The following is a 9,413-nucleotide window of genomic DNA, read 5'->3' on the forward strand; positions in this document are numbered from 1 at the left end:
AAAAACAAAGCTGAGTGAGGGAGCAAGATGGCGGACAAATAACACCGCCAGACAGAGTGTCTCTGCAGAAAAGACAGATTCTAGCAGAAATTAGAGGAAAGAAGCAAGAAGACGAGCATACAGCGGACAAGGGCCGGAAGGAGGGGTACCTGAGACTCCGGGAGACTCCAAGGGAGGAGGCTGCGGAGGAGAACTGGAGGCTGAGACCACCAGAGCAGCCTGGAGACCAGCGGCAAGGGTAGATGGATTTGCTGTTTCCCCTCCCCTGCATTCGGGATTGCTGGTGGGCTCCCCAGCGGGTGGAGAGACCTGCGGACACCAGCCCAGAGACCGCGGACACCAGCCCAGAGACCGCCGCCGCCTGCCAACGGTGAGCCTGTAGCAGACGTGGCACCAGGTTCCCAACTTCCTCCGGGAACCTCCGTGTGCACAGACCCGAGCTGCGCGGTAGGCGCCATATTGCCTCCTCCTCCCCTCCGTGACCCTACCCGCGGCTGCCCAGAGAGACAATACAGCCACCAGCCAGAGGCACCTCCAGGGAACGGGACCTTCCCTTTTGGGAACATACAGCTGACTCAGGGGAACGCAGACTGTAAGCTCCATACCCACCCGCCCTCCCAGGTGCTGCTGGCAACATGTTCCCAGGAAAACAGTGCCGACTCAGAGGCTGAGAGTCATAGACCCAGCTTGGGCTCCCTGTGGGTGAATTAGGACCGGAAATCCTCTCCCTGGTGGGAATACAGTTTGAACTCTGGGACCCAGAGGTCGGACCTGCAGACCAGATCCCCGGCACCGAGGGCTAGCATTGCCCGGGGCACAGAAGGGTTATACGTGAACAGCCTACTGAGGTGTGTGTGCCTCCGGGGGCAGATCAGCGTCCTAGAGGGCAACCCTCCTCCCAGGAGGAGGCCGTGCGCCCAACCCAGGTGGCGTTCCTGTGCAGGAAACCTCCCCGCCGGCATCACAGTCCGGGGAGGCCTGGTGGCTTGTGGTCTGGCCTGCTGGCAGAGGCCCAGGAGTAGCTGTGGAGTTGGGGAGGGTGGAAAGAAGCGAGGCCCGCTCCAGACTGCGGTCTCAGACAGCCCCACCCCCACACACAGACTTTCTGGCTGAGCGGGACCATTCCAGCCCCGCCCTGAGAGCTTTCCTTGGAAGCAGAGAACAGAACTTCAACCCCTGCTAACTGCCTGAGGGCAGGCTTACCCAACCCAGCTCCGCCCAGAACGAGAGCTGATAACAGGACTCAAAATCAACACCATAGCCTGTTCCTCCAAGCAAACGCCACCTACTGACAGGGACGGCATCTTGCACAGCCTTTCCATGGCACCCACTGACTCAATATACAGGGAGTGGTCCAATTTCACCCACAGGCACCACCTAACGCCTCAGAAACTAAACAAGGTGTGTGAATACCCAAACAATAACCTAAGGAAAGAAACAACAACTGATCGACATGGGAAGAAATCAGCGAAAGAACTCAGGAAATATGAAGAACCAAACGGAAAACACACCCCCAAAGAGGAGCACCAGCCCCCTAGAAACGGACACCAACCAAAATCAGGCAACCAATATGACAGAAGAGAAATTTCGTATGTGGATCATAAGAACACTCACCCAGCTGCAACAACAACTCAATAATCAACACAAAGAAACCACAAAAAGTCTCCAGGATATGGGAAAAGAAATAGACACATTGAAGAAAACTGTAACCGAACTCCTGGAAATGAAGAATCAATTCAAGGAACTACAAAATACAGTGGAAAGTCTCAAGAACAGGGTAGATGAAACAGAAGAAAGAATCTCACAGCTTGAAGATAACACCCTCCAATTAAATAAATCAGTCACAGAAATAGAGCAGAGAAACAAGAGAAAAGAGCAAAGCCTTCAAGAGCTGTGGGATTATGTGAAGAAACCTAATGTGAGGGTCATAGGGTTACAAGAAGGGGAAGAAGACAACACTCAAGGGTTGGACAAGCTGTTTGAAGATATAATGGAGGAAAATTTCCCAGGCCTTGCTCAAAATCTTGATATACAAGTTCAAGAAGCTCGGAGGACCCCTGGGAGATTCAACGCAAACAGGAAGACGTCACGACATGCAGTCATCAGACTGACCAAAGTATCAACTAAAGAGGCCCTTCTAAGAGCTGTAAGACAAAAGAAGCAAGTAACATACAAGGGAAAGCCAATTCGAATAACATCAGACTTCTCTAATGAGACTTTACAAGCAAGGAGAGACTGGGGCCCCATTCTCACTCTTTTGAAACAAAACAATGCCCAGCCTAGAATATTATTCCCTACAAAACTAAGCTTCGTATATGAAGGAGAATTAAAACATTCTCAGACAAGCAAAGGCTCAGAGAATTCACCAAGACAAGACCAGCCCTACAAGAAGTACTTAAAACAGCGTTATGCACGGAACATCATAATAATAACCCACGAATATAAAAACAACCAAAACCCAAAGATATTAAAGGCCAGATATTACAATGGCTCAAGACAGAAATCATAGCAACAACATCCAACACAACAGAATGATCAGTAATCTACCTTACCTATCAGTTCTCTCAATAAATGTGAATGGCTTAAACTCTCCACTCAAGAGACATAGGCTGGCTGAATGGATAAGAAAATACAGGCCAAGTATATGCTGTCTTCAGGAAACACATCTAACCTGCAAGGATGCATATAGACTAAAAATAAAAGGGTGGAGATCAATATTCCAAGCAAATAGAAGCCAAAAGAAGGCTGGTGTGGCAGTTCTAATTTCAGACGATTTAGTTTTTAACCCAACAAAAGTAGTAAAAGACAAAGAGGGTCATTATATAATGGTGAAGGGCACAGTCCAACATGAAGAGATAACAATTTTAAATATATATGCACCCAACTTAGGTGCACCCAGATTCATAAAGCAAACCTTACTGGAGCTAAGCAAATGGATTAATAGCAACTCCATAATCGCCAGAGATTTCAACACCCCACTGACGGCACGAGACAGATCCTCCAAACAGAAAATTAATAAAGAAATAATGGACTTAAACAAAACTCTAGAACAATTGGGTCTGACAGACATCTACAGAACATTCTACCCAAAATACACTGAATATACGTTCTTCTCATCAGCTCACGGGACATTCTCTAAGATTGACCATATCCTAGGACACAAAGAAAATCTCAAGAAATTTAACAAAATAGAAATCATACCATGTACCTTCTCAGATCACAGTGGAATAAAACTAGAATTCAACCCTAACAGAAACACACATTTCTACACAAAAACGTGGAAATTAAACAACCTCCTACTAAATGATTACTTCGTAAATGAAGAAATAAAGACGGAAATAAAAAAGTTCTATGAAGAAAACGACAATGGAGAGACAAGTTATCAACTCCTCTGGGACACAGCTAAAGCAGTTCTGAGAGGAAAGTTTATCTCCATAAATGCCTATAACCAAAAGACAAGAAGATCACAAATAGACAATCTAATGAAACAACTCAAAGAGCTGGAAAAAGAACAGACCAACCCCAAACCCAGCAGAAGAAGTGAAATCAACAAGATCAAATCAGAACTAAACGAAATTGAAAACAGGAAAGCTATTCAGGAGATTAATAAAACAAAAAGTTGGTTCTTTGAAAAAATAAACAAAATTGACACACCATTGGCTAAGCTAACGAAAAGCAGAAAAGAGAAATCTCTAATAAGCTCCATCAGGAATAAAAAAGGAGATATCACAACTGATCCCAAAGAGATACAAGATACAATTTATGAATACTACAAAAATCTTTATGCACACAAACTGGAAAATGTGGAGGAAATGGACAAATTTCTAGAAACACACAGCCTCCCTAGGCTCAACCAGGAAGAAATAGATTCTCTGAACAGACCAATCTCAACAGCTGAAATAGAAACAGCAATTAAAAATCTCCCTAAAAAGAAAAGTCCCAGTCCAGATGGCTTCACACCCGAATTTTACCACACTTACAAAGAAGAACTAGTAGCTATCTTGCAGAAACTATTCCACAACATCGAGAAGAACGGAAACCTCCCCGACACCTTTTATGAAGCGAATATTACTCTGATACCAAAACCAGGAAAGGATGCAACAAAAAAAGAAAACTACAGACCAATATCCCTAATGAATATAGATGCAAAAATTTTCAACAAAATCTTAGCTAACCGAATCCAGACACTTATCAAAAAAATAATCCACCACGACCAAGTGGGCTTCATCCCAGGGATGCAGGGATGGTTCAACATACGTAAATCTATAAATGCAATTCACCACATAAACAGAAGCAAAAACAAGGACCACATGATTCTTTCAATAGATGCAGAAAAAGCTTTTGACAAAATTCAACACCCTTTCATGATACGAACACTTAAGAAAATAGGCATAGAAGGGACATACCTAAAAATGATACAAGCCATATATGACAGACCCATAGCCAACATCATACTGAATGGGGAAAAATTGAAATCATTCCCACTTAGAACTGGAACCAGACAAGGCTGCCCACTATCTCCACTTCTTTTCAACATAGTGCTGGAAGTCTTGGCTATAGCAATCAGACAGAAAAATGGAATCAAAGGTATCCAAATAGGGCAGAAGAGATCAAACTTTCACTGTTTGCTGATGATATGATATTGTATCTAGAAAACCCCAAGGATTCAACCAAGAAACTCCTGGAACTGATCAATGAATTTAGTAAAGTCTCAGGATACAAAATCAATACACAGAAATCAGAGGCATTCATATACGCCAACAACAATCTAATTGAGAATCAAATCAAAGACTCAATTCCCTTCACAATAGCAACAAAGAAATTATAGTACCTAGGAATTTACTTAACCAAGGACGTAAAAGACCTCTACAGAGAGAACTATGAAAGACTGAGGAAGGAAATAGCAGAGGATGTAAACAGATGGAAATCCATACCATGTTCGTGGATCGGCAGACTCAATATCATCAAAATGTCTATACTACCCAAACTGATCTACAGATTCAATGCAATACCTATTAAAATCCCATCAGCATTCTTCACAGATATAGAAAAAATAATTTTACGCTTCGTATGGAACCAAAGAAGACCCCAAATATCAAGAGCAATTCTAGGCAACAAAAACAAAATGGGAGGCATTAATATGCCAGATATCAAACTATACTACAAAGCTGTAGTAATTAAAACAATATGGTATTGGCACAAAAACAGGAATATTGACCAGTGGAACAGATGTGAGAATCCTGATATAAAACAATCCTCATATAGCCATCTAATCTTTGACAAAGCAGACAAAAACATATGCTGGGGAAAAGAATCCCTCTTCAATAAATGGTGCTGGGAAAACTGGATAGCCACCTGTAGAAGGCTAAAACAGGACCCACACCTTTCACCTCTCACAAAAACCAACTCATGCTGGATAACAGACTTAAACCTAAAATATGAAACTATTAGAACTCTAGAGGAAAAAGTTGGAAACACTCTCCTAGACATTGGCCTGGGCAAAGAGTTTATGAAGAAGTCCCCAAAGGCAATCACAGCAGCAACAAAAATAAATAAATGGGACATGATCAAACTACAAAGCTTCTGCACAGCCAAAGAAATAGTCATGAAAGTAAACAGACGACCTACAGAATGGGAGAAAATTTTTGCATCCTATGCATCCGATAAGGGACTGATAACTAGAATATACTTAGAACTCACGAAAATTAGGAAGAAAAAATCAAATAACCCCATTAAAAAGTGGGCAAAGGACTTGAACAGAAATTTTTCTAAAGAAGACAGAAGAATGGCCAACAAACATATGAAGAAATGCTCAACATCTCTAATCATCAGGGAAATGCAAATCAAAACCACAATGAGATATCACTTAACCCCAGTGAGAATGGCCTTTATCAAAAAATCTCCAAACAATAAATGCTGGCGTGGTTGCGGAGAGAGAGGAACACTCCTACACTGCTGGTGGGACTGCAAACTAGTTCAACCTCTGTGGAAAGCAATATGGAGATACCTTAAAGCGATACAAGTGAATCTACCATTTGATCCAGCAATCCCATTGCTGGGCATCTACCCAAAAGATCCAGTGACACTCTACAAAAAAGACACCTGCACTCGAATGTTTATAGCAGCACAATTCATAATTGCAAGGCTGTGGAAACAGCCCAAGTGCCCATCAATCCAAGAATGGATTAATAAAATGTGGTATATGTATACCATGGAGTACTATTCAGCTCTAAGAAACAATGGTGATATGGCACATCTTATATTTTCCTGGTTAGAGCTGGAACCCATACTACTAAGTGAAGTATCCCAAGAATGGAAAAACAAGCACCAGATATATTCTCCAGCAAACTGGTATTAACTGAGTAGCACCTAAGTGGACACATAGGTGCTACAGTAATAGGGTATTGGGCAGGTGGGAGGGGGGAGGGGGTGGGTATATACATACATAATGAGTGAGATGTGCACCATCTGGGGGATGGTTATGATGGAGACTCAGACTTTTGGGGGGAGGGGGGGAAATGGGCATTTATTGAAACCTTAAAGTCTGTACCCCCATAATATGCCAAAAGAAAAAAAAAAAGAAAGAAAAACAAAGCTCTCTCTTTTCAGGCAGAGGGAGGGGAAGTCACCGTTTTTCATAAACCTCCAGCACTCCCCACAACAAAGTCTCGCTATTCAAAAGAAATTCCTTTACCTGTCTAACTGGGCCTTACTTCCCTGGTTCACCTAAGGGAAGAAATAAAAAGCTGAGAAACACTTCTGAAGGTCAGCACCCAGGGATGCAACCTCACTAAAAGACCGAGATTGAATCATAACATTTTAGAACACTCCGTCTCCCTCGCACCTTCTCACCACGTGAATCACCACGGACAGAGCCGCCTGCAGGCTCCAGCTGAGGAAGGGTTCTTACGGAAACCCAGAGGCAACAGGGGAGGGAAAACCCAAGGGCACTGCAAGAAACTGAAGCCTCTAACACCTAAGCCACAGCAAACATCAAACACACCGCGCAGCTCCCAGCCAGAGTAACACAAAGTCTGCGCCAGATTTGAGTCTTCTTCTGATGCTTTGTCTCTTCAAACTATTCTTTTTAGCAGGCCTTGTAATCTTCCAGTGGAAGCCAGAGAGGATATATTGGGCAATAGAAATTGAGGCAAATAAGCCTTTAAGACCTAATTAAGTCTTAGAAATAACTTTTTATGCTGGGTCATATGATAAGAGAATATTTACTACCAAACTGTCTTCCAAAGTGTCTGCACCATTTTGCATTCCCTCCAGCTATAAACGAGAGTTCCTGCTGCTCCTCATCCTCAGCAGCATTGGGTGTTGTCCATGTTCTGATTCTGGCCATTCTAGTGGGTCTGTAGTGGTATCTCATTGTTTTAATTTGCATTTCCCTGAGGATATATAACGAGGAGCATCTTTTCATATGCTTATTTTCCATCTGTATATTTCCTTGGTAAGGGGTCTGTTAAGATCTTTGATCCATTTTGAATTGAGTTTTTTTGTTATTGTTGAGTTTAGTTCCTTAAATATTTTGTATAACAGTCTTTTATAAGATATGTTTTTGCAAATATTTTCTCCCAGTCTTTGGCTTGTCTTCTCATTCTCTTTACAGTGTTTTTCATATAACAAAAGTTTTTAATTTTAATGAAGTCCATCAATTATTTATTTCATGGATTGCCTTTGGTATATCTAAAAAGTCACCACAAAAACCCAAGGTTATCTAAATTCTCTCCTATGTTATCTTCCAGGGGTATAATAGTTTTGTGTTTTTCATTTAAGTCTATGATCTATTTTGAGTTAATTTTTGTAAACGGGATAAGACCAATAATTAGATTCACTTTTTGCATGTGGATGTCTCACTGTTCCAGCACCATTTGTTGGAAAGACAATCTTTTCTCCATTGAATTACCTTTGCCCCTTTGTCAAAGATCAGTTTACTAATGAACCCAAAGGCGTTCTTCATTTCTGTTACAGTGTTTTTGACTTCTAGCAGTCCATTTCGATTCTTTCTTAGAATTTCCAATTCATGGCTTATATTACCCATCTGTTCTTGCATATTTTCTACTTTTTCCATTTGAGTCCTTAGCATGTTAATCATAACTGTTTTAAATTCCCAGTCTGATAATTGCCACATCCCTATCAAATCTGAGTCTCATTCTGATCTTTACTCTGTCTCTTTAAACTGTGTTTTCTGCCTTTTAGTAAGCCTTGTAATTGTTGTGAGCAAGACAATGCACTGGGTAAAAGGTACGGGGTAAACAGCCTTTAGTGACCTGGTGGTAAGGTGCAGAGAGAGACAGCAATCTATTGTCCTAAGAGTAGATTGTAGTCATTTAGCATGCCTGTGCCTCCGGGCTGTGAGCTTGACCAGTGATTCTCAGTTCCCAACCACACTCAGCATGGTATGTTCTTCCACCTGTTTACATCCTCTGCTATTTCCTTCTTCAGTGTTTCATAGTTCTCCCTGTAGAAGTATTTTACCTCCTTAGTTAAATATATTCTAGGCACTTTATTTTCTTTGTTGCTATTGGGACAAGCAAGGTAGAGGGACTGAGCCTTTCCCTACATGGAAGGCTGGAGCAGGCCAGAGTTGGGTGTTTCCCATCCTCCAGGATGGTTAGGCTCTAATGAAACCCAGTAGACTAGTCTCTGGTAAAATATTTTCTCTTCAGTGCGGGCCTTTTTGTTAATGTGAAGAACAAAATGCTCTGGGCATATTTCAAAACAGCTACCCTCCCCTCCCTTCAAAGCACGAGGGGGTTTTTCTTCCATCTGTACCTCTTAGAGCTCCTGGGGGTAAAACTCGCAAAAGTGTGAGACCCCTCGATGACTGGGTCCCCCTGAAGTTTTAAGGCTCAGACTTGTCCACGCTGAGCCTCCAGCAATCGTCCAGCAGAGTTGGGGTTTTCTACCTGGTTCTGGGTCACATGAAGGTTTCTGCTTCACTGAAACTGTGAATCTCAGTATACACCTGTCTGTCTCTGTAATTTCTGGATCAATGGTTTGCCTCGAGGTGTCTGTTCACTGACAGATTTAAGAAGAGTTGTTGGTTTTCAGTGTGCTTGACCTCTCATTTGCTAGAACAGAGTGATGACTTCCAGCTCCTTATGTGCCAGACCAGAACCAGTGTCACAGAAAACATTACAAGACATTGGGTGTTTTGTTTGTTTGTTTGTTTTACTTTTTCTTAATTCAGCATAGTATGGGGGTACAAATGTTAAGGTTACGTATATTGCCCATGCCCCCTCCCCCATGAGTCAGAGCTTCAATCATGACCACACACCAGACATTGCATATCTCACTCATTGTGTTTGTATATACCTATCCCTTCCCCCCCCCCACCTGCCCGACACCCGACAAATGTTATTCCTATATGTCCACTGAGGTGTTGATCCATTAATACCAATTTG

Source organism: Microcebus murinus, chromosome 23, assembly GCF_040939455.1.
Source record: "Microcebus murinus isolate Inina chromosome 23, M.murinus_Inina_mat1.0, whole genome shotgun sequence".
Lineage (NCBI taxonomy): Eukaryota > Metazoa > Chordata > Mammalia > Primates > Cheirogaleidae > Microcebus > Microcebus murinus.